General features: G+C 54.7%; 11 non-coding genes across 11 annotated transcripts; all 11 read left to right on the forward strand.

Moving 5' to 3' along the window:
- Window positions 1–1,061: 1,061 nt before the first annotated feature.
- On the forward strand, window positions 1,062–1,133 carry TRNAD-GUC (transfer RNA aspartic acid (anticodon GUC)). Its single transcript has one exon. It is a non-coding gene; the product is annotated as a tRNA-Asp (tRNA).
- A 2,695-nt stretch (window positions 1,134–3,828) lies between these two features.
- On the forward strand, window positions 3,829–3,900 carry TRNAE-CUC (transfer RNA glutamic acid (anticodon CUC)). The gene has a single exon. It is a non-coding gene; the product is annotated as a tRNA-Glu (tRNA).
- A 1,698-nt stretch (window positions 3,901–5,598) lies between these two features.
- On the forward strand, window positions 5,599–5,670 carry TRNAD-GUC (transfer RNA aspartic acid (anticodon GUC)). Its single transcript has one exon. It is a non-coding gene; the product is annotated as a tRNA-Asp (tRNA).
- A 2,696-nt stretch (window positions 5,671–8,366) lies between these two features.
- Window positions 8,367–8,438, forward strand: TRNAE-CUC (transfer RNA glutamic acid (anticodon CUC)). The gene has a single exon. It is a non-coding gene; the product is annotated as a tRNA-Glu (tRNA).
- A 1,698-nt stretch (window positions 8,439–10,136) lies between these two features.
- TRNAD-GUC (transfer RNA aspartic acid (anticodon GUC)) lies at window positions 10,137–10,208 on the forward strand. The gene has a single exon. It is a non-coding gene; the product is annotated as a tRNA-Asp (tRNA).
- Window positions 10,209–12,904: 2,696 nt separating this feature from the next.
- TRNAE-CUC (transfer RNA glutamic acid (anticodon CUC)) lies at window positions 12,905–12,976 on the forward strand. The gene has a single exon. It is a non-coding gene; the product is annotated as a tRNA-Glu (tRNA).
- Window positions 12,977–14,674: 1,698 nt separating this feature from the next.
- Window positions 14,675–14,746, forward strand: TRNAD-GUC (transfer RNA aspartic acid (anticodon GUC)). The gene has a single exon. It is a non-coding gene; the product is annotated as a tRNA-Asp (tRNA).
- Window positions 14,747–17,026: 2,280 nt separating this feature from the next.
- Window positions 17,027–17,098, forward strand: TRNAE-CUC (transfer RNA glutamic acid (anticodon CUC)). Its single transcript has one exon. It is a non-coding gene; the product is annotated as a tRNA-Glu (tRNA).
- A 1,698-nt stretch (window positions 17,099–18,796) lies between these two features.
- On the forward strand, window positions 18,797–18,868 carry TRNAD-GUC (transfer RNA aspartic acid (anticodon GUC)). Its single transcript has one exon. It is a non-coding gene; the product is annotated as a tRNA-Asp (tRNA).
- A 1,530-nt stretch (window positions 18,869–20,398) lies between these two features.
- TRNAE-CUC (transfer RNA glutamic acid (anticodon CUC)) lies at window positions 20,399–20,470 on the forward strand. Its single transcript has one exon. It is a non-coding gene; the product is annotated as a tRNA-Glu (tRNA).
- Window positions 20,471–22,168: 1,698 nt separating this feature from the next.
- TRNAD-GUC (transfer RNA aspartic acid (anticodon GUC)) lies at window positions 22,169–22,240 on the forward strand. The gene has a single exon. It is a non-coding gene; the product is annotated as a tRNA-Asp (tRNA).
- Window positions 22,241–23,051: the final 811 nt, after the last annotated feature.

Below are 23,051 nucleotides of genomic sequence, written 5' to 3' on the forward strand. Positions count from 1 at the left end.
CTCTTTACCCGTATGGCCAGTCCGGCCCTGGTGCCGTCATGTCTCCCAAAGGGCGTCTCTAGCCCGTCACTCTGGAGTCTGTATCCTCCGGGTGAGGTCTCCTATTCTTCTAGCTAGGGGCTGGAGAGAAGGGAGGTGGTTGGTCTGGGGCGCCAGTCATAGTCGCCCTTGAGAGGCGTTTCTAAGGTAGTTTGTAAGTGTGTCTGGACAGGTTGCTCTAAGGTGCGCAAAGTGATGTCTTAGCATTTGAAAGAAGCATTGAGAAAGGCAGGTGGCCTGTTTGTTTTCCTTTGCTGGCTTTGTGCAGGGAAGGAAAGTCTCCATTGTAGGGTTTGGCGCTTTATGAAGGCCTTGAGCTGCTGTTTAGAGACAGAGTGCTGCCTAGGCGGCTGGGCACGCTGCTCACACCTCATGCCATATAGCGCCTTGTCATCCCTACATCACCGAGCCTTCGATAGCTCAGTTGGTAGAGCGGAGGACTGTAGTGGGGAAGCTGATATCCTTAGGTCGCTGGTTCAAATCCGGCTCGAAGGAATTTTGCAAAGTCTTCACTTTTTTCCTCTGCTTCACAATTCAAAGCGCCTCTTTCTCAGACACTCGCACACCTGGGCTTTTCCTGCCTCCTCTCTTCTCCTTTACAAGCCAGCTTTCTCCTTTGGAGCGGGTGGGCGGGTGGGAGGGAGCGTCTCCCTCCCCACTCCCTGTGTGCAGCCCCCGCTGCAATCCTCCAGCATCAGAGAGAGCCAGGGGCCCCTGGGCTGAAGATCCAGGCCGGGGCCGTCAGAAGCAGCCGTGGGAGCTGGTTGCTGTGACTCTGGCATCAGGTGATGCTGCTGAGAGCGCTGCTGAGAGTGTCTGCTAGGAGGTGAGAAGGATCTTGTGAGGCAGGAGTGTGTTTGTGTGTGTATTGTGTGAGGGAGTGTGTGTGTGTTTATTGAGCCTGTGGGCCCCTGTGTTGGTGTGAAGGAGTTGATAAATGGCACAAATTCGTAGCATATGAGGATGGACAGGAGGGTTTTCAGCCACATAAGGAGCGGCTCAGCGAGACCAGGTGCAGCTGTTCCTCGTTAGTATAGTGGTCAGTATCCCCGCCTGTCACGCGGGAGACCGGGGTTCAATTCCCCGACGGGGAGGATTCCATCGCATTTTTTAAAGCATGACAACTCTACCTTTATTTAGAATTTCATCTAGAATGTGGCGCTTTCCACTCATGACATCATCTGATTAACTAATGCGGTCTCATAACTTTTACGATCAATCACGGGCAATTTTTAAGTGAGACACTTTTTGCGAAGGATGTCTGCCTTTTCGTTTTAAGCTTCTGTGTACTTAATTGAAAAAAGAAACGTGCACGAAGCCTTGTTATTTACATCAAAATCAAAGGACTACATGATCAATCATATGCGTTGAAGCCTGTTGTTTTTTCAAGAGACATAAATGAAATGATGGATCGCGCTCTGAATGAGGAATTATTTTTTATGACGTTGAAGCGTTTTATTTATCTTTGTTTCGGTCTAATGTTTTAGGGCCTACAGGCACATTGTGAAAGTGAAAGTTCCACTGGCCTGCACGTGCACTCCCCACCATCCTCGTCAGAGATCTTATATTGCCTAGGTCCAGCATGAGTACCAAATTCCTTTCAGGCTATTGCAGTGTATTCTGCTACTTGTAGTTTCTAACACTCTAAACTGAGGGCGAGGGGAGCCAGCATCCAAAGCAACACCCTGGTCTGGGTGAAGCGCTCATGCTCAGATCTGGGCTTACTTGAGAGCTTTGACGAGGCCTTGGACGAGCTGCAGGCATCCCCCAGAAGGTCTGCTGCCCTCCTACAGGGGTCCCTGAGAAGAGGAGCAGACCCCCGCTGGTGCCCTGAGAAGAGGCACTGACCCCCCGCTGGTGCCCTGAGTAGAGGCGCTGACACCCCGCTGGTGCCCTGAGGAGAGGCACTACCCTCCCTCTGGTGCCCTGAGAGGAGGAGCTGACCCCCGCTGGTGCCCTGAGAAGAGGCACTGACACCCCGCTGGTGCCCTGAGGAGAGGCACTGCCCTCCCTCTGGTGCCCTGAGAGGAGGAGCTGACCCCCGCTGGTGCCCTGAGAAGAGGCGCTTACCTCCTGCTGGTGCCCTGAGTAGAGGCGCTGACCTCCCGCTGGTGCCATGAGAAAAGGGACTGCCCTCCTTCAGGGGTACCTGAGAAGAGGTGCTGATTCCCCGCTAGTGCCCTGAGAAGTGGCGCTGACCTCCAGCTGGTGCCCTGAGAAGAGGCGCTGCCCTCCTGCAAGGGCCCCTGAGAAGAGGCGCTGACCTCCAGCTGGTGCCATGAGAATAGGCGCTGCCCTCCTGCAAGGGCCCCTGAGAAGAGTCGCTGACCCCCCCGCTAGTGCCCTGAGAAGAGGCGCTGACCTCCAGCTGGTGCCCTGAGAAGAGGCGCTGACCTCCAGCTGGTGCCCTGAGAAGAGGCGCTGCCCTCCTGCAAAGGCCCCTGAGAAGAGGCGCTGACCTCCAGCTGGTGCCCTGAGAAGAGGCGCTGCCCTCCTGCAAGGGCCCCTGAGAAGAGGCGCTGACCCCCCCGCTAGTGCCCTGAGAAGAGGTGCTGACCTCCAGCTGGTGCCCTGAGAAGAGGTGCTGACCTCCCGCTGGTGCCCTGAGAAGAGGTGCTGACCTCCCGCTGGTGCCCTGAGAAGAGGCGCTGACCTCCTGCTGGTGTCCTGAGAAGAGGCACTGACCCCCCGCTGGTGCCCTGAGTAGAGGTGCTGACACCCCGCTGGGGCCCTGAGAAGAGGCACTGACCCCCCCCCCGCTGGTGCTCTGAGGAGAGGCACTGCCCTCCCTCTGGTGCTCTGAGAGGAGGAGCTGACCCCCGCTGGTGCCCTGAGAAGAGGCGCTTACCTCCTGCTGGTGCCCTGAGTAGAGGCGCTGACCTCCCGCTGGTGCCATGAGAAAAGGGACTGCCCTCCTTCAGGGGTACCTGAGAAGAGGTGCTGATCCCCGCTAGTGCCCTGAGAAGAGGCGCTGACCTCCAGCTGGTGCCCTGAGAAGAGGCGCTGACCTCCCGCTGGTGCCCTGAGAAGAGGCGCTGACCTCCAGCTGGTGCCCTGAGAAGAGGCGCTGCCCTCCTGCAAGGGCCCCTGAGAAGAGGCGCTGACCCCCCGCTAGTGCCCTGAGAAGAGGCACTGACCTCCAGCTGGTGCCCTGAGAAGAGGCGCTGCCCTCCTGCAAAGGCCCCTGAGAAGAGGCGCTGACCCCCCCGCTAGTGCCCTGAGAAGAGGCGCTGACCTCCAGCTGGTGCCCTGAGAAGAGGCGCTGCCCTCCTGCAAGAGCCCCTGAGAAGAGGCGCTGACCCCCCGCTAGTGCCCTGAGAAGAGGTGCTGACCTCCAGCTGGTGCCCTGAGAAGAGGCGCTGACCTCCCGCTGGTGCCCTGAGAAGAGGCGCTGACCTCCCGCTGGTGCCCTGAGAAGAGGAGCTGACCTAGAACAGTGACTGGTATTTTTCTGGATGGTTAATTGGTTCTTGCTGTTTTTGCTCTCCAGTTAGTTGTGTGTTATGAAGGTCCCATGCGTCTTCCAGGGATGGAAACTGTCCCGAGATCTGAGTCTATTTAACGTTCAGTAGATTGCTTTGTTGGGGGTGTGCCTGAAAGCAGTGTTTTTTTTGTGTGTCCCATGATGTTTTCCAAAGTGTAGTAAAGACAAGCTTGCCAGTGTTAGGTTGATGTGTGTGTGTTTTCCTGCTTACTTTAGTTGATGCACAAAACCCTGTGACAGCAGCACAGGCGGCCTCACCCTGGTGGTATGTCTTGGAGCAGGTGCTGCTCCAGAGCACCCAGTGCTCCCTGGTGGTCTAGTGGTTAGGATTCGGCGCTCTCACCGCCGCGGCCCGGGTTCGATTCCCGGTCAGGGAAGGGACTCTTTTTTTCTCCCCACGGTATACTTCTAGTTTTTTTTCATCCTATCTAAACACATTTTTTAAGGTTTTACATCGCAAATCTTTTATTACATACATTTCTTCTTTACTTGACCTGCCACCTGCTAATAACAACGTCACCTTTCAGGCACACAGACAAAACACTGATAGAAAACTGGATGCTGGTCATCAAAGCTTGTTCTTCACAAAGGATGGGTTACCGCTTGGAAGAAGCACTGGCAAATCCAGGAGGCCTGTTTCTAGGGGTCTCCAGCTCTATGAAGAATCCAGTTTCAAGACAACATTGAAAGGGAGAGATTCGCTTCTGGAGCTTGCTACACTATAGCTTCGGAGATGGCAGCTTGCCAAATTGTTGACAGGCTCGAGCCAATTGTCAGAATGCCAGTATTCTGCGACCCACCTAGTTTGATGGATATCTGCTGGTTGGGTGGAAGGAAGCAAAGAGGAGGTGGGGGCTTATAGTATTAACGTGAAGCCAGATAGGGAGATGGGGAAGAGCAGCATTGGAGGGGGAGAGCAACACGGGCGGGCGGGATACTGCTCACCAAGCCCGGATTTACGCAGGATGGGCGGAGTCCCTCAGTCTCTCTGTCCAGCGGGGGCTCTCTCTTTACCCGTATGGCCAGTCCGGCCCTGGTGCCGTCATGTCTCCCAAAGGGCGTCTCTAGCCCGTCACTCTGGAGTCTGTATCCTCCGGGTGAGGTCTCCTATTCTTCTAGCTAGGGGCTGGAGAGAAGGGAGGTGGTTGGTCTGGGGCGCCAGTCATAGTCGCCCTTGAGAGGCGTTTCTAAGGTAGTTTGTAAGTGTGTCTGGACAGGTTGCTCTAAGGTGCGCAAAGTGATGTCTTAGCATTTGAAAGAAGCATTGAGAAAGGCAGGTGGCCTGTTTGTTTTCCTTTGCTGGCTTTGTGCAGGGAAGGAAAGTCTCCATTGTAGGGTTTGGCGCTTTATGAAGGCCTTGAGCTGCTGTTTAGAGACAGAGTGCTGCCTAGGCGGCTGGGCACGCTGCTCACACCTCATGCCATATAGCGCCTTGTCATCCCTACATCACCGAGCCTTCGATAGCTCAGTTGGTAGAGCGGAGGACTGTAGTGGGGAAGCTGATATCCTTAGGTCGCTGGTTCAAATCCGGCTCGAAGGAATTTTGCAAAGTCTTCACTTTTTTCCTCTGCTTCACAATTCAAAGCGCCTCTTTCTCAGACACTCGCACACCTGGGCTTTTCCTGCCTCCTCTCTTCTCCTTTACAAGCCAGCTTTCTCCTTTGGCGCAGGCGGGCGGGTGGGCGGGTGGGAGGGAGCGTCTCCCTCCCCACTCCCTGTGTGCAGCCCCCCCTGCAATCCTCCAGCATCAGAGAGAGCCAGGGGCCCCTGGGCTGAAGATCCAGGCCGGGGCCGTCAGAAGCAGCCGTGGGAGCTGGTTGCTGTGACTCTGGCATCAGGTGATGCTGCTGAGAGCGCTGCTGAGAGTGTCTGCTAGGAGGTGAGAAGGATCTTGTGAGGCAGGAGTGTGTTTGTGTGTGTATTGTGTGAGGGAGTGTGTGTGTGTTTATTGAGCCTGTGGGCCCCTGTGTTGGTGTGAAGGAGTTGATAAATGGCACAAATTCGTAGCATATGAGGATGGACAGGAGGGTTTTCAGCCACATAAGGAGCGGCTCAGCGAGACCAGGTGCAGCTGTTCCTCGTTAGTATAGTGGTCAGTATCCCCGCCTGTCACGCGGGAGACCGGGGTTCAATTCCCCGACGGGGAGGATTCCATCGCATTTTTTAAAGCATGACAACTCTACCTTTATTTAGAATTTCATCTAGAATGTGGCGCTTTCCACTCATGACATCATCTGATTTACTAATGCGGTCTCATAACTTTTACGATCAATCACGGGCAATTTTTAAGTGAGACACTTTTTGCGAAGGATGTCTGCCTTTTCGTTTTAAGCTTCTGTGTACTTAATTGAAAAAAGAAACGTGCACGAAGCCTTGTTATTTACATCAAAATCAAAGGACTACATGATCAATCATATGCGTTGAAGCCTGTTGTTTTTTCAAGAGACATAAATGAAATGATGGATCGCGCTCTGAATGAGGAATTATTTTTTATGACGTTGAAGCGTTTTATTTATCTTTGTTTCGGTCTAATGTTTTAGGGCCTACAGGCACATTGTGAAAGTGAAAGTTCCACTGGCCTGCACGTGCACTCCCCACCATCCTCGTCAGAGATCTTATATTGCCTAGGTCCAGCATGAGTACCAAATTCCTTTCAGGCTATTGCAGTGTATTCTGCTACTTGTAGTTTCTAACACTCTAAACTGAGGGCGAGGGGAGCCAGCATCCAAAGCAACACCCTGGTCTGGGTGAAGCGCTCATGCTCAGATCTGGGCTTACTTGAGAGCTTTGACGAGGCCTTGGACGAGCTGCAGGCATCCCCCAGAAGGTCTGCTGCCCTCCTACAGGGGTCCCTGAGAAGAGGAGCAGACCCCCGCTGGTGCCCTGAGAAGAGGCACTGACCCCCCGCTGGTGCCCTGAGTAGAGGCGCTGACACCCCGCTGGTGCCCTGAGGAGAGGCACTACCCTCCCTCTGGTGCCCTGAGAGGAGGAGCTGACCCCCGCTGGTGCCCTGAGAAGAGGCACTGACACCCCGCTGGTGCCCTGAGGAGAGGCACTGCCCTCCCTCTGGTGCCCTGAGAGGAGGAGCTGACCCCCGCTGGTGCCCTGAGAAGAGGCGCTTACCTCCTGCTGGTGCCCTGAGTAGAGGCGCTGACCTCCCGCTGGTGCCATGAGAAAAGGGACTGCCCTCCTTCAGGGGTACCTGAGAAGAGGTGCTGATTCCCCGCTAGTGCCCTGAGAAGTGGCGCTGACCTCCAGCTGGTGCCCTGAGAAGAGGCGCTGCCCTCCTGCAAGGGCCCCTGAGAAGAGGCGCTGACCTCCAGCTGGTGCCATGAGAATAGGCGCTGCCCTCCTGCAAGGGCCCCTGAGAAGAGTCGCTGACCCCCCCCGCTAGTGCCCTGAGAAGAGGCGCTGACCTCCAGCTGGTGCCCTGAGAAGAGGCGCTGACCTCCAGCTGGTGCCCTGAGAAGAGGCGCTGCCCTCCTGCAAAGGCCCCTGAGAAGAGGCGCTGACCTCCAGCTGGTGCCCTGAGAAGAGGCGCTGCCCTCCTGCAAGGGCCCCTGAGAAGAGGCGCTGACCCCCCCGCTAGTGCCCTGAGAAGAGGTGCTGACCTCCAGCTGGTGCCCTGAGAAGAGGTGCTGACCTCCCGCTGGTGCCCTGAGAAGAGGTGCTGACCTCCCGCTGGTGCCCTGAGAAGAGGCGCTGACCTCCTGCTGGTGTCCTGAGAAGAGGCACTGACCCCCCGCTGGTGCCCTGAGTAGAGGTGCTGACACCCCGCTGGGGCCCTGAGAAGAGGCACTGACCCCCCCCCCGCTGGTGCTCTGAGGAGAGGCACTGCCCTCCCTCTGGTGCTCTGAGAGGAGGAGCTGACCCCCGCTGGTGCCCTGAGAAGAGGCGCTTACCTCCTGCTGGTGCCCTGAGTAGAGGCGCTGACCTCCCGCTGGTGCCATGAGAAAAGGGACTGCCCTCCTTCAGGGGTACCTGAGAAGAGGTGCTGATCCCCGCTAGTGCCCTGAGAAGAGGCGCTGACCTCCAGCTGGTGCCCTGAGAAGAGGCGCTGACCTCCCGCTGGTGCCCTGAGAAGAGGCGCTGACCTCCAGCTGGTGCCCTGAGAAGAGGCGCTGCCCTCCTGCAAGGGCCCCTGAGAAGAGGCGCTGACCCCCCGCTAGTGCCCTGAGAAGAGGCACTGACCTCCAGCTGGTGCCCTGAGAAGAGGCGCTGCCCTCCTGCAAAGGCCCCTGAGAAGAGGCGCTGACCCCCCCGCTAGTGCCCTGAGAAGAGGCGCTGACCTCCAGCTGGTGCCCTGAGAAGAGGCGCTGCCCTCCTGCAAGGGCCCCTGAGAAGAGGCGCTGACCCCCCGCTAGTGCCCTGAGAAGAGGTGCTGACCTCCAGCTGGTGCCCTGAGAAGAGGCGCTGACCTCCCGCTGGTGCCCTGAGAAGAGGCGCTGACCTCCCGCTGGTGCCCTGAGAAGAGGAGCTGACCTAGAACAGTGACTGGTATTTTTCTGGATGGTTAATTGGTTCTTGCTGTTTTTGCTCTCCAGTTAGTTGTGTGTTATGAAGGTCCCATGCGTCTTCCAGGGATGGAAACTGTCCCGAGATCTGAGTCTATTTAACGTTCAGTAGATTGCTTTGTTGGGGGTGTGCCTGAAAGCAGTGTTTTTTTTGTGTGTCCCATGATGTTTTCCAAAGTGTAGTAAAGACTAGCTTGCCAGTGTTAGGTTGATGTGTGTGTGTTTTCCTGCTTACTTTAGTTGATGCACAAAACCCTGTGACAGCAGCACAGGCGGCCTCACCCTGGTGGTATGTCTTGGAGCAGGTGCTGCTCCAGAGCACCCAGTGCTCCCTGGTGGTCTAGTGGTTAGGATTCGGCGCTCTCACCGCCGTGGCCCGGGTTCGATTCCCGGTCAGGGAAGGGACTCTTTTTTTCTCCCCACGGTATACTTCTAGTTTTTTTTCATCCTATCTAAACACAATTTTTAAGGTTTTACATCGCAAATCTTTTATTACATACATTTCTTCTTTACTTGACCTGCCACCTGCTAATAACAACGTCACCTTTCAGGCACACAGACAAAACACTGATAGAAAACTGAATGCTGGTCATCAAAGCTTGTTCTTCACAAAGGATGGGTTACCGCTTGGAAGAAGCACTGGCAAATCCAGGAGGCCTGTTTCTAGGGGTCTCCAGCTCTATGAAGAATCCAGTTTCAAGACAACATTGAAAGGGAGAGATTCGCTTCTGGAGCTTGCTACACTATAGCTTCGGAGATGGCAGCTTGCCAAATTGTTGACAGGCTCGAGCCAATTGTCAGAATGCCAGTATTCTGCGACCCACCTAGTTTGATGGATATCTGCTGGTTGGGTGGAAGGAAGCAAAGAGGAGGTGGGGGCTTATAGTATTAACGTGAAGCCAGATAGGGAGATGGGGAAGAGCAGCATTGGAGGGGGAGAGCAACACGGGCGGGCGGGATACTGCTCACCAAGCCCGGATTTACGCAGGATGGGCGGAGTCCCTCAGTCTCTCTGTCCAGCGGGGGCTCTCTCTTTACCCGTATGGCCAGTCCGGCCCTGGTGCCGTCATGTCTCCCAAAGGGCGTCTCTAGCCCGTCACTCTGGAGTCTGTATCCTCCGGGTGAGGTCTCCTATTCTTCTAGCTAGGGGCTGGAGAGAAGGGAGGTGGTTGGTCTGGGGCGTCAGTCATAGTCGCCCTTGAGAGGCGTTTCTAAGGTAGTTTGTAAGTGTGTCTGGACAGGTTGCTCTAAGGTGCGCAAAGTGATGTCTTAGCATTTGAAAGAAGCATTGAGAAAGGCAGGTGGCCTGTTTGTTTTCCTTTGCTGGCTTTGTGCAGGGAAGGAAAGTCTCCATTGTAGGGTTTGGCGCTTTATGAAGGCCTTGAGCTGCTGTTTAGAGACAGAGTGCTGCCTAGGCGGCTGGGCACGCTGCTCACACCTCATGCCATATAGCGCCTTGTCATCCCTACATCACCGAGCCTTCGATAGCTCAGTTGGTAGAGCGGAGGACTGTAGTGGGGAAGCTGATATCCTTAGGTCGCTGGTTCAAATCCGGCTCGAAGGAATTTTGCAAAGTCTTCACTTTTTTCCTCTGCTTCACAATTCAAAGCGCCTCTTTCTCAGACACTCGCACACCTGGGCTTTTCCTGCCTCCTCTCTTCTCCTTTACAAGCCAGCTTTCTCCTTTGGCGCAGGCGGGCGGGTGGGCGGGTGGGAGGGAGCGTCTCCCTCCCCACTCCCTGTGTGCAGCCCCCGCTGCAATCCTCCAGCATCAGAGAGAGCCAGGGGCCCCTGGGCTGAAGATCCAGGCCGGGGCCGTCAGAAGCAGCCGTGGGAGCTGGTTGCTGTGACTCTGGCATCAGGTGATGCTGCTGAGAGCGCTGCTGAGAGTGTCTGCTAGGAGGTGAGAAGGATCTTGTGAGGCAGGAGTGTGTTTGTGTGTGTATTGTGTGAGGGAGTGTGTGTGTGTTTATTGAGCCTGTGGGCCCCTGTGTTGGTGTGAAGGAGTTGATAAATGGCACAAATTCGTAGCATATGAGGATGGACAGGAGGGTTTTCAGCCACATAAGGAGCGGCTCAGCGAGACCAGGTGCAGCTGTTCCTCGTTAGTATAGTGGTCAGTATCCCCGCCTGTCACGCGGGAGACCGGGGTTCAATTCCCCGACGGGGAGGATTCCATCGCATTTTTTAAAGCATGACAACTCTACCTTTATTTAGAATTTCATCTAGAATGTGGCGCTTTCCACTCATGACATCATCTGATTAACTAATGCGGTCTCATAACTTTTACGATCAATCACCGGCAATTTTTAAGTGAGACACTTTTTGCGAAGGATGTCTGCCTTTTCGTTTTAAGCTTCTGTGTACTTAATTGAAAAAAGAAACGTGCACGAAGCCTTGTTATTTACATCAAAATCAAAGGACTACATGATCAATCATATGCGTTGAAGCCTGTTGTTTTTTCAAGAGACATAAATGAAATGATGGATCGCGCTCTGAATGAGGAATTATTTTTTATGACGTTGAAGCGTTTTATTTATCTTTGTTTCGGTCTAATGTTTTAGGGCCTACAGGCACATTGTGAAAGTGAAAGTTCCACTGGCCTGCACGTGCACTCCCCACCATCCTCGTCAGAGATCTTATATTGCCTAGGTCCAGCATGAGTACCAAATTCCTTTCAGGCTATTGCAGTGTATTCTGCTACTTGTAGTTTCTAACACTCTAAACTGAGGGCGAGGGGAGCCAGCATCCAAAGCAACACCCTGGTCTGGGTGAAGCGCTCATGCTCAGATCTGGGCTTACTTGAGAGCTTTGACGAGGCCTTGGACGAGCTGCAGGCATCCCCCAGAAGGTCTGCTGCCCTCCTACAGGGGTCCCTGAGAAGAGGAGCAGACCCCCGCTGGTGCCCTGAGAAGAGGCACTGACCCCCCGCTGGTGCCCTGAGTAGAGGCGCTGACACCCCGCTGGTGCCCTGAGGAGAGGCACTACCCTCCCTCTGGTGCCCTGAGAGGAGGAGCTGACCCCCGCTGGTGCCCTGAGAAGAGGCACTGACACCCCGCTGGTGCCCTGAGGAGAGGCACTGCCCTCCCTCTGGTGCCCTGAGAGGAGGAGCTGACCCCCGCTGGTGCCCTGAGAAGAGGCGCTTACCTCCTGCTGGTGCCCTGAGTAGAGGCGCTGACCTCCCGCTGGTGCCATGAGAAAAGGGACTGCCCTCCTTCAGGGGTACCTGAGAAGAGGTGCTGATTCCCCGCTAGTGCCCTGAGAAGTGGCGCTGACCTCCAGCTGGTGCCCTGAGAAGAGGCGCTGCCCTCCTGCAAGGGCCCCTGAGAAGAGGCGCTGACCTCCAGCTGGTGCCATGAGAATAGGCGCTGCCCTCCTGCAAGGGCCCCTGAGAAGAGTCGCTGACCCCCCCCGCTAGTGCCCTGAGAAGAGGCGCTGACCTCCAGCTGGTGCCCTGAGAAGAGGCGCTGACCTCCAGCTGGTGCCCTGAGAAGAGGCGCTGCCCTCCTGCAAAGGCCCCTGAGAAGAGGCGCTGACCTCCAGCTGGTGCCCTGAGAAGAGGCGCTGCCCTCCTGCAAGGGCCCCTGAGAAGAGGCGCTGACCCCCCCGCTAGTGCCCTGAGAAGAGGTGCTGACCTCCAGCTGGTGCCCTGAGAAGAGGTGCTGACCTCCCGCTGGTGCCCTGAGAAGAGGTGCTGACCTCCCGCTGGTGCCCTGAGAAGAGGCGCTGACCTCCTGCTGGTGTCCTGAGAAGAGGCACTGACCCCCCGCTGGTGCCCTGAGTAGAGGTGCTGACACCCCGCTGGGGCCCTGAGAAGAGGCACTGACCCCCCCCCCGCTGGTGCTCTGAGGAGAGGCACTGCCCTCCCTCTGGTGCTCTGAGAGGAGGAGCTGACCCCCGCTGGTGCCCTGAGAAGAGGCGCTTACCTCCTGCTGGTGCCCTGAGTAGAGGCGCTGACCTCCCGCTGGTGCCATGAGAAAAGGGACTGCCCTCCTTCAGGGGTACCTGAGAAGAGGTGCTGATCCCCGCTAGTGCCCTGAGAAGAGGCGCTGACCTCCAGCTGGTGCCCTGAGAAGAGGCGCTGACCTCCCGCTGGTGCCCTGAGAAGAGGCGCTGACCTCCAGCTGGTGCCCTGAGAAGAGGCGCTGCCCTCCTGCAAGGGCCCCTGAGAAGAGGCGCTGACCCCCCGCTAGTGCCCTGAGAAGAGGCACTGACCTCCAGCTGGTGCCCTGAGAAGAGGCGCTGCCCTCCTGCAAAGGCCCCTGAGAAGAGGCGCTGACCCCCCCGCTAGTGCCCTGAGAAGAGGCGCTGACCTCCAGCTGGTGCCCTGAGAAGAGGCGCTGCCCTCCTGCAAGAGCCCCTGAGAAGAGGCGCTGACCCCCCGCTAGTGCCCTGAGAAGAGGTGCTGACCTCCAGCTGGTGCCCTGAGAAGAGGCGCTGACCTCCCGCTGGTGCCCTGAGAAGAGGCGCTGACCTCCCGCTGGTGCCCTGAGAAGAGGAGCTGACCTAGAACAGTGACTGGTATTTTTCTGGATGGTTAATTGGTTCTTGCTGTTTTTGCTCTCCAGTTAGTTGTGTGTTATGAAGGTCCCATGCGTCTTCCAGGGATGGAAACTGTCCCGAGATCTGAGTCTATTTAACGTTCAGTAGATTGCTTTGTTGGGGGTGTGCCTGAAAGCAGTGGTTTTTTTGTGTGTCCCATGATGTTTTCCAAAGTGTAGTAAAGACAAGCTTGCCAGTGTTAGGTTGATGTGTGTGTGTTTTCCTGCTTACTTTAGTTGATGCACAAAACCCTGTGACAGCAGCACAGGCGGCCTCACCCTGGTGGTATGTCTTGGAGCAGGTGCTGCTCCAGAGCACCCAGTGCTCCCTGGTGGTCTAGTGGTTAGGATTCGGCGCTCTCACCGCCGCGGCCCGGGTTCGATTCCCGGTCAGGGAAGGGACTCTTTTTTTCTCCCCACGGTATACTTCTAGTTTTTTTTCATCCTATCTAAACACATTTTTTAAGGTTCTACATCGCAAATCTTTTATTACATACATTTCTTCTTTACTTGACCTGCCACCTGCTAATAACAACGTCACCTTTCAGGCACACAGACAAAACACTGATAGAAAACTGAATGCTGGTCATCAAAGCTTGTTCTTCACAAAGGATGGGTTACCGCTTGGAAGAAGCACTGGCAAATCCAGGAGGCCTGTTTCTAGGGGTCTCCAGCTCTATGAAGAATCCAGTTTCAAGACAACATTGAAAGGGAGAGATTCGCTTCTGGAGCTTGCTACACTATAGCTTCGGAGATGGCAGCTTGCCAAATTGTTGACAGGCTCGAGCCAATTGTCAGAATGCCAGTATTCTGCGACCCACCTAGTTTGATGGATATCTGCTGGTTGGGTGGAAGGAAGCAAAGAGGAGGTGGGGACTTATAGTATTAACGTGAAGCCAGATAGGGAGATGGGGAAGAGCAGCATTGGAGGGGGAGAGCAACACGGGCGGGCGGGATACTGCTCACCAAGCCCGGATTTACGCAGGATGGGCGGAGTCCCTCAGTCTCTCTGTCCAGCGGGGGCTCTCTCTTTACCCGTATGGCCAGTCCGGCCCTGGTGCCGTCATGTCTCCCAAAGGGCGTCTCTAGCCCGTCACTCTGGAGTCTGTATCCTCCGGGTGAGGTCTCCTATTCTTCTAGCTAGGGGCTGGAGAGAAGGGAGGTGGTTGGTCTGGGGCGCCAGTCATAGTCGCCCTTGAGAGGCGTTTCTAAGGTAGTTTGTAAGTGTGTCTGGACAGGTTGCTCTAAGGTGCGCAAAGTGATGTCTTAGCATTTGAAAGAAGCATTGAGAAAGGCAGGTGGCCTGTTTGTTTTCCTTTGCTGGCTTTGTGCAGGGAAGGAAAGTCTCCATTGTAGGGTTTGGCGCTTTATGAAGGCCTTGAGCTGCTGTTTAGAGACAGAGTGCTGCCTAGGCGGCTGGGCACGCTGCTCACACCTCATGCCATATAGCGCCTTGTCATCCCTACATCACCGAGCCTTCGATAGCTCAGTTGGTAGAGCGGAGGACTGTAGTGGGGAAGCTGATATCCTTAGGTCGCTGGTTCAAATCCGGCTCGAAGGAATTTTGCAAAGTCTTCACTTTTTTCCTCTGCTTCACAATTCAAAGCGCCTCTTTCTCAGACACTCGCACACCTGGGCTTTTCCTGCCTCCTCTCTTCTCCTTTACAAGCCAGCTTTCTCCTTTGGCGCAGGCGGGCGGGTGGGCGGGTGGGAGGGAGCGTCTCCCTCCCCACTCCCTGTGTGCAGCCCCCGCTGCAATCCTCCAGCATCAGAGAGAGCCAGGGGCCCCTGGGCTGAAGATCCAGGCCGGGGCCGTCAGAAGCAGCCGTGGGAGCTGGTTGCTGTGACTCTGGCATCAGGTGATGCTGCTGAGAGCGCTGCTGAGAGTGTCTGCTAGGAGGTGAGAAGGATCTTGTGAGGCAGGAGTGTGTTTGTGTGTGTATTGTGTGAGGGAGTGTGTGTGTGTTTATTGAGCCTGTGGGCCCCTGTGTTGGTGTGAAGGAGTTGATAAATGGCACAAATTCATAGCATATGAGGATGGACAGGCGGGTTTTCAGCCACATAAGGAGCGGCTCAGCGAGACCAGGTGCAGCTGTTCCTCGTTAGTATAGTGGTCAGTATCCCCGCCTGTCACGCGGGAGACCGGGGTTCAATTCCCCGACGGGGAGGATTCCATCGCATTTTTTAAAGCATGACAACTCTACCTTTATTTAGAATTTCATCTAGAATGTGGCGCTTTCCACTCATGACATCATCTGATTTACTAATGCGGTCTCATAACTTTTACGATCAATCACGGGCAATTTTTAAGTGGGACACTTTTTGCGAAGGATGTCTGCCTTTTCGTTTTAACCTTCTGTGTACTTAATTGAAAAAAGAAACGTGCACGAAGCCTTGTTATTTACATCAAAATCAAATGACTACATGATCAATCATATGCGTTGAAGCCTGTTGTTTTTTCAAGAGACATAAATGAAATGATGGATCGCGCTCTGAATGAGGAATTATTTTTTATGACGTTGAAGCGTTTTATTTATCTTTGTTTCGGTCTAATGTTTTAGGGCTTACAGGCACATTGTGAAAGTGAAAGTTCCACTGGCCTGCACGTGCACTCCCCACCATCCTCGTCAGAGATCTTATATTGCCTAGGTCCAGCATGAGTACCAAATTCCTTTCAGGCTATTGCAGTGTATTCTGCTACTTGTAGTTTCTAACACTCTAAACTGAGGGCGAGGGGAGCCAGCATCCAAAGCAACACCCTGGTCTGGGTGAAGCGCTCATGCTCAGATCTGGGCTTACTTGAGAGCTTTGACGAGGCCTTGGACGAGCTGCAGGCATCCCCCAGAAGGTCTGCTGCCCTCCTACAGGGGTCCCTGAGAAGAGGAGCAGACCCCCGCTGGTGCCCTGAGAAGAGGCACTGACCCCCCGCTGGTGCCCTGAGTAGAGGCGCTGACACCCCGCTGGTGCCCTGAGGAGAGGCACTGCCCTCCCTCTGGTGCCCTGAGAGGAGGAGCTGACCCCCGTTGGTGCCCTGAGAAGAGGCGCTTACCTCCTGCTGGTGCCCTGAGTAGAGGCGCTGACCTCCCGCTGGTGCCATGAGAAAAGGGACTGCCCTCCTTCAGGGGTACCTGAGAAGAGGTGCTGATTCCCCGCTAGTGCCCTGAGAAGTGGCGCTGACCTCCAGCTGGTGCCCTGAGAAGAGGCGCTGCCCTCCTGCAAGGGCCCCTGAGAAGAGGCGCTGACCTCCAGCTGGTGCCATGAGAATAGGCGCTGCCCTCCTGCAAGGGCCCCTGAGAAGAGGCGCTGACCCCCCCCGCTAGTGCCCTGAGAAGAGGCGCTGACCTCCAGCTGGTGCCCTGAGAAGAGGCGCTGACCTCCAGCTGGTGCCCTGAGAAGAGGCGCTGCCCTCCTGCAAGGGCCCCTGAGAAGAGGCGCTGACCTCCAGCTGATGCCCTGAGAAGAGGCGCTGCCCTCCTGCAAGGGCCCCTGAGAAGAGGTGCTGACCCCCCCGCTAGTGCCCTGAGAAGAGGCGCTGACCTCCAGCTGGTGCCCTGAGAAGAGGTGCTGACCTCCCGCTGGTGCCCTGAGAAGAGGTGCTGACCTCCCGCTGGTGCCCTAAGAAGAGGCGCTGACCTCCTGCTGGTGCCCTGAGAAGAGGCACTGACCCCCCGCTGGTGCCCTGAGTAGAGGTGCTGACACCCCGCTGGGGCCCTGAGAAGAGGCACTGACCCCCCCCCCCCCGCTGGTGCTCTGAGGAGAGGCACTGCCCTCCCTCTGGTGCTCTGAGAGGAGGAGCTGACCCCCGCTGGTGCCCTGAGAAGAGGCGCTTATCTCCTGCTGGTGCCCTGAGTAGAGGCGCTGACCTCCCGCTGGTGCCATGAGAAAAGGGACTGCCCTCCTTCAGGGGTACCTGAGAAGAGGTGCTGATCCCCGCTAGTGCCCTGAGAAGAGGCGCTGACCTCCAGCTGGTGCCCTGAGAAGAGGCGCTGACCTCCCGCTGGTGCCCTGAGAAGAGGCACTGACCCCCCGCTGGTGCCCTGAGAAGAGGCGCTGACCTCCCGCTGGTGCCCTGAGAAGAGGAGCTGACCTAGAACAGTGACTGGTATTTTTCTGGATGGTTAATTGGTTCTTGCTGTTTTTGCTCTCCAGTTAGTTGTGTGTTATGAAGGTCCCATGCGTCTTCCAGGGATGGAAACTGTCCCGAGATCTGAGTCTATTTAACGTTCAGTAGATTGCTTTGTTGGGGGTGTGCCTGAAAGCAGTGTTTTTTTTGTGTGTCCCATGATGTTTTCCAAAGTGTAGTAAAGACTAGCTTGCCAGTGTTAGGTTGATGTGTGTGTGTTTTCCTGCTTACTTTAGTTGATGCACAAAACCCTGTGACAGCAGCACAGGCGGCCTCACCCTGGTGGTATGTCTTGGAGCAGGTGCTGCTCCAGAGCACCCAGTGCTCCCTGGTGGTCTAGTGGTTAGGATTCGGCGCTCTCACCGCCGCGGCCCGGGTTCGATTCCCGGTCAGGGAAGGGACTCTTTTTTTCTCCCCACGGTATACTTCTAGTTTTTTTTCATCCTATCTAAACACATTTTTTAAGGTTTTACATCGCAAATCTTTTATTACATACATTTCTTCTTTACTTGACCTGCCACCTGCTAATAACAACGTCACCTTTCAGGCACACAGACAAAACACTGATAGAAAACTGGATGCTGGTCATCAAAGCTTGTTCTTCACAAAGGATGGGTTACCGCTTGGAAGAAGCACTGGCAAATCCAGGAGGCCTGTTTCTAGGGGTCTCCAGCTCTATGAAGAATCCAGTTTCAAGACAACATTGAAAGGGAGAGATTCGCTTCTGGAGCTTGCTACACTATAGCTTCGGAGATGGCAGCTTGCCAAATTGTTGACAGGCTCGAGCCAATTGTCAGAATGCCAGTATTCTGCGACCCACCTAGTTTGATGGATATCTGCTGGTTGGGTGGAAGGAAGCAAAGAGGAGGTGGGGGCTTATAGTATTAACGTGAAGCCAGATAGGGAGATGGGGAAGAGCAGCATTGGAGGGGGAGAGCAACACGGGCGGGCGGGATACTGCTCACCAAGCCCGGATTTACGCAGGATGGGCGGAGTCCCTCAGTCTCTCTGTCCAGCGGGGGCTCTCTCTTTACCCGTATGGCCAGTCCGGCCCTGGTGCCGTCATGTCTCCCAAAGGGCGTCTCTAGCCCGTCACTCTGGAGTCTGTATCCTCCGGGTGAGGTCTCCTATTCTTCTAGCTAGGGGCTGGAGAGAAGGGAGGTGGTTGGTCTGGGGCGCCAGTCATAGTCGCCCTTGAGAGGCGTTTCTAAGGTAGTTTGTAAGTGTGTCTGGACAGGTTGCTCTAAGGTGCGCAAAGTGATGTCTTAGCATTTGAAAGAAGCATTGAGAAAGGCAGGTGGCCTGTTTGTTTTCCTTTGCTGGCTTTGTGCAGGGAAGGAAAGTCTCCATTGTAGGGTTTGGCGCTTTATGAAGGCCTTGAGCTGCTGTTTAGAGACAGAGTGCTGCCTAGGCGGCTGGGCACGCTGCTCACACCTCATGCCATATAGCGCCTTGTCATCCCTACATCACCGAGCCTTCGATAGCTCAGTTGGTAGAGCGGAGGACTGTAGTGGGGAAGCTGATATCCTTAGGTCGCTGGTTCAAATCCGGCTCGAAGGAATTTTGCAAAGTCTTCACTTTTTTCCTCTGCTTCACAATTCAAAGCGCCTCTTTCTCAGACACTCGCACACCTGGGCTTTTCCTGCCTCCTCTCTTCTCCTTTACAAGCCAGCTTTCTCCTTTGGCGCAGGCGGGCGGGTGGGCGGGTGGGAGGGAGCGTCTCCCTCCCCACTCCCTGTGTGCAGCCCCCGCTGCAATCCTCCAGCATCAGAGAGAGCCAGGGGCCCCTGGGCTGAAGATCCAGGCCGGGGCCGTCAGAAGCAGCCGTGGGAGCTGGTTGCTGTGACTCTGGCATCAGGTGATGCTGCTGAGAGCGCTGCTGAGAGTGTCTGCTAGGAGGTGAGAAGGATCTTGTGAGGCAGGAGTGTGTTTGTGTGTGTATTGTGTGAGGGAGTGTGTGTGTGTTTATTGAGCCTGTGGGCCCCTGTGTTGGTGTGAAGGAGTTGATAAATGGCACAAATTCGTAGCATATGAGGATGGACAGGAGGGTTTTCAGCCACATAAGGAGCGGCTCAGCGAGACCAGGTGCAGCTGTTCCTCGTTAGTATAGTGGTCAGTATCCCCGCCTGTCACGCGGGAGACCGGGGTTCAATTCCCCGACGGGGAGGATTCCATCGCATTTTTTAAAGCATGACAACTCTACCTTTATTTAGAATTTCATCTAGAATGTGGCGCTTTCCACTCATGACATCATCTGATTAACTAATGCGGTCTCATAACTTTTACGATCAATCACGGGCAATTTTTAAGTGAGACACTTTTTGCGAAGGATGTCTGCCTTTTCGTTTTAAGCTTCTGTGTACTTAATTGAAAAAAGAAACGTGCACGAAGCCTTGTTATTTACATCAAAATCAAAGGACTACATGATCAATCATATGCGTTGAAGCCTGTTGTTTTTTCAAGAGACATAAATGAAATGATGGATCGCGCTCTGAATGAGGAATTATTTTTTATGACGTTGAAGCGTTTTATTTATCTTTGTTTTGGTCTAATGTTTTAGGGCCTACAGGCACATTGTGAAAGTGAAAGTTCCACTGGCCTGCACGTGCACTCCCCACCATCCTCGTCAGAGATCTTATATTGCCTAGGTCCAGCATGAGTACCAAATTCCTTTCAGGCTATTGCAGTGTATTCTGCTACTTGTAGTTTCTAACACTCTAAACTGAGGGCGAGGGGAGCCAGCATCCAAAGCAACACCCTGGTCTGGGTGAAGCGCTCATGCTCAGATCTGGGCTTACTTGAGAGCTTTGACGAGGCCTTGGACGAGCTGCAGGCATCCCCCAGAAGGTCTGCTGCCCTCCTACAGGGGTCCCTGAGAAGAGGAGCAGACCCCCGCTGGTGCCCTGAGAAGAGGCACTGACCCCCCGCTGGTGCCCTGAGTAGAGGCGCTGACACCCCGCTGGTGCCCTGAGGAGAGGCACTACCCTCCCTCTGGTGCCCTGAGAGGAGGAGCTGACCCCCGCTGGTGCCCTGAGAAGAGGCACTGACACCCCGCTGGTGCCCTGAGGAGAGGCACTGCCCTCCCTCTGGTGCCCTGAGAGGAGGAGCTGACCCCCGCTGGTGCCCTGAGAAGAGGCGCTGACCTCCAGCTGGTGCCCTGAGAAGAGGCGCTGCCCTCCTGCAAGAGCCCCTGAGAAGAGGCGCTGACCCCCCGCTAGTGCCCTGAGAAGAGGTGCTGACCTCCAGCTGGTGCCCTGAGAAGAGGCGCTGACCTCCCGCTGGTGCCCTGAGAAGAGGCGCTGACCTCCCGCTGGTGCCCTGAGAAGAGGAGCTGACCTAGAACAGTGACTGGTATTTTTCTGGATGGTTAATTGGTTCTTGCTGTTTTTGCTCTCCAGTTAGTTGTGTGTTATGAAGGTCCCATGCGTCTTCCAGGGATGGAAACTGTCCCGAGATCTGAGTCTATTTAACGTTCAGTAGATTGCTTTGTTGGGGGTGTGCCTGAAAGCAGTGTTTTTTTTGTGTGTCCCATGATGTTTTCCAAAGTGTAGTAAAGACAAGCTTGCCAGTGTTAGGTTGATGTGTGTGTGTTTTCCTGCTTACTTTAGTTGATGCACAAAACCCTGTGACAGCAGCACAGGCGGCCTCACCCTGGTGGTATGTCTTGGAGCAGGTGCTGCTCCAGAGCACCCAGTGCTCCCTGGTGGTCTAGTGGTTAGGATTCGGCGCTCTCACCGCCGCGGCCCGGGTTCGATTCCCGGTCAGGGAAGGGACTCTTTTTTTCTCCCCACGGTATACTTCTAGTTTTTTTTCATCCTATCTAAACACATTTTTTAAGGTTCTACATCGCAAATCTTTTATTACATACATTTCTTCTTTACTTGACCTGCCACCTGCTAATAACAACGTCACCTTTCAGGCACACAGACAAAACACTGATAGAAAACTGAATGCTGGTCATCAAAGCTTGTTCTTCACAAAGGATGGGTTACCGCTTGGAAGAAGCACTGGCAAATCCAGGAGGCCTGTTTCTAGGGGTCTCCAGCTCTATGAAGAATCCAGTTTCAAGACAACATTGAAAGGGAGAGATTCGCTTCTGGAGCTTGCTACACTATAGCTTCGGAGATGGCAGCTTGCCAAATTGTTGACAGGCTCGAGCCAATTGTCAGAATGCCAGTATTCTGCGACCCACCTAGTTTGATGGATATCTGCTGGTTGGGTGGAAGGAAGCAAAGAGGAGGTGGGGACTTATAGTATTAACGTGAAGCCAGATAGGGAGATGGGGAAGAGCAGCATTGGAGGGGGAGAGCAACACGGGCGGGCGGGATACTGCTCACCAAGCCCGGATTTACGCAGGATGGGCGGAGTCCCTCAGTCTCTCTGTCCAGCGGGGGCTCTCTCTTTACCCGTATGGCCAGTCCGGCCCTGGTGCCGTCATGTCTCCCAAAGGGCGTCTCTAGCCCGTCACTCTGGAGTCTGTATCCTCCGGGTGAGGTCTCCTATTCTTCTAGCTAGGGGCTGGAGAGAAGGGAGGTGGTTGGTCTGGGGCGCCAGTCATAGTCGCCCTTGAGAGGCGTTTCTAAGGTAGTTTGTAAGTGTGTCTGGACAGGTTGCTCTAAGGTGCGCAAAGTGATGTCTTAGCATTTGAAAGAAGCATTGAGAAAGGCAGGTGGCCTGTTTGTTTTCCTTTGCTGGCTTTGTGCAGGGAAGGAAAGTCTCCATTGTAGGGTTTGGCGCTTTATGAAGGCCTTGAGCTGCTGTTTAGAGACAGAGTGCTGCCTAGGCGGCTGGGCACGCTGCTCACACCTCATGCCATATAGCGCCTTGTCATCCCTACATCACCGAGCCTTCGATAGCTCAGTTGGTAGAGCGGAGGACTGTAGTGGGGAAGCTGATATCCTTAGGTCGCTGGTTCAAATCCGGCTCGAAGGAATTTTGCAAAGTCTTCACTTTTTTCCTCTGCTTCACAATTCAAAGCGCCTCTTTCTCAGACACTCGCACACCTGGGCTTTTCCTGCCTCCTCTCTTCTCCTTTACAAGCCAGCTTTCTCCTTTGGCGCAGGCGGGCGGGTGGGCGGGTGGGAGGGAGCGTCTCCCTCCCCACTCCCTGTGTGCAGCCCCCGCTGCAATCCTCCAGCATCAGAGAGAGCCAGGGGCCCCTGGGCTGAAGATCCAGGCCGGGGCCGTCAGAAGCAGCCGTGGGAGCTGGTTGCTGTGACTCTGGCATCAGGTGATGCTGCTGAGAGCGCTGCTGAGAGTGTCTGCTAGGAGGTGAGAAGGATCTTGTGAGGCAGGAGTGTGTTTGTGTGTGTATTGTGTGAGGGAGTGTGTGTGTGTTTATTGAGCCTGTGGGCCCCTGTGTTGGTGTGAAGGAGTTGATAAATGGCACAAATTCGTAGCATATGAGGATGGACAGGAGGGTTTTCAGCCACATAAGGAGCGGCTCAGCGAGACCAGGTGCAGCTGTTCCTCGTTAGTATAGTGGTCAGTATCCCCGCCTGTCACGCGGGAGACCGGGGTTCAATTCCCCGACGGGGAGGATTCCATCGCATTTTTTAAAGCATGACAACTCTACCTTTATTTAGAATTTCATCTAGAATGTGGCGCTTTCCACTCATGACATCATCTGATTTACTAATGCGGTCTCATAACTTTTACGATCTATCACGGGCAATTTTTAAGTGAGACACTTTTTGCGAAGGATGTCTGCCTTTTCGTTTTAAGCTTCTGTGTACTTAATTGAAAAAAGAAACGTGCACGAAGCCTTGTTATTTACATCAAAATCAAAGGACTACATGATCAATCATATGCGTTGAAGCCTGTTGTTTTTTCAAGAGACATAAATGAAATGATGGATCGCGCTCTGAATGAGGAATTATTTTTTATGACGTTGAAGCGTTTTATTTATCTTTGTTTCGGTCTAATGTTTTAGGGCCTACAGGCACATTGTGAAAGTGAAAGTTCCACTGGCCTGCACGTGCACTCCCCACCATCCTCGTCAGAGATCTTATATTGCCTAGGTCCAGCATGAGTACCAAATTCCTTTCAGGCTATTGCAGTGTATTCTGCTACTTGTAGTTTCTAACACTCTAAACTGAGGGCGAGGGGAGCCAGCATCCAAAGCAACACCCTGGTCTGGGTGAAGCGCTCATGCTCAGATCTGGGCTTACTTGAGAGCTTTGACGAGGCCTTGGACGAGCTGCAGGCATCCCCCAGAAGGTCTGCTGCCCTCCTACAGGGGTCCCTGAGAAGAGGAGCAGACCCCCGCTGGTGCCCTGAGAAGAGGCACTGACCCCCCGCTGGTGCCCTGAGTAGAGGCGCTGACACCCCGCTGGTGCCCTGAGGAGAGG

Source organism: Triturus cristatus, chromosome 4_1 (genome assembly GCF_964204655.1).
Source record: "Triturus cristatus chromosome 4_1, aTriCri1.1, whole genome shotgun sequence".
In the NCBI taxonomy this organism is placed as follows: Eukaryota; Metazoa; Chordata; class Amphibia; order Caudata; family Salamandridae; genus Triturus; species Triturus cristatus.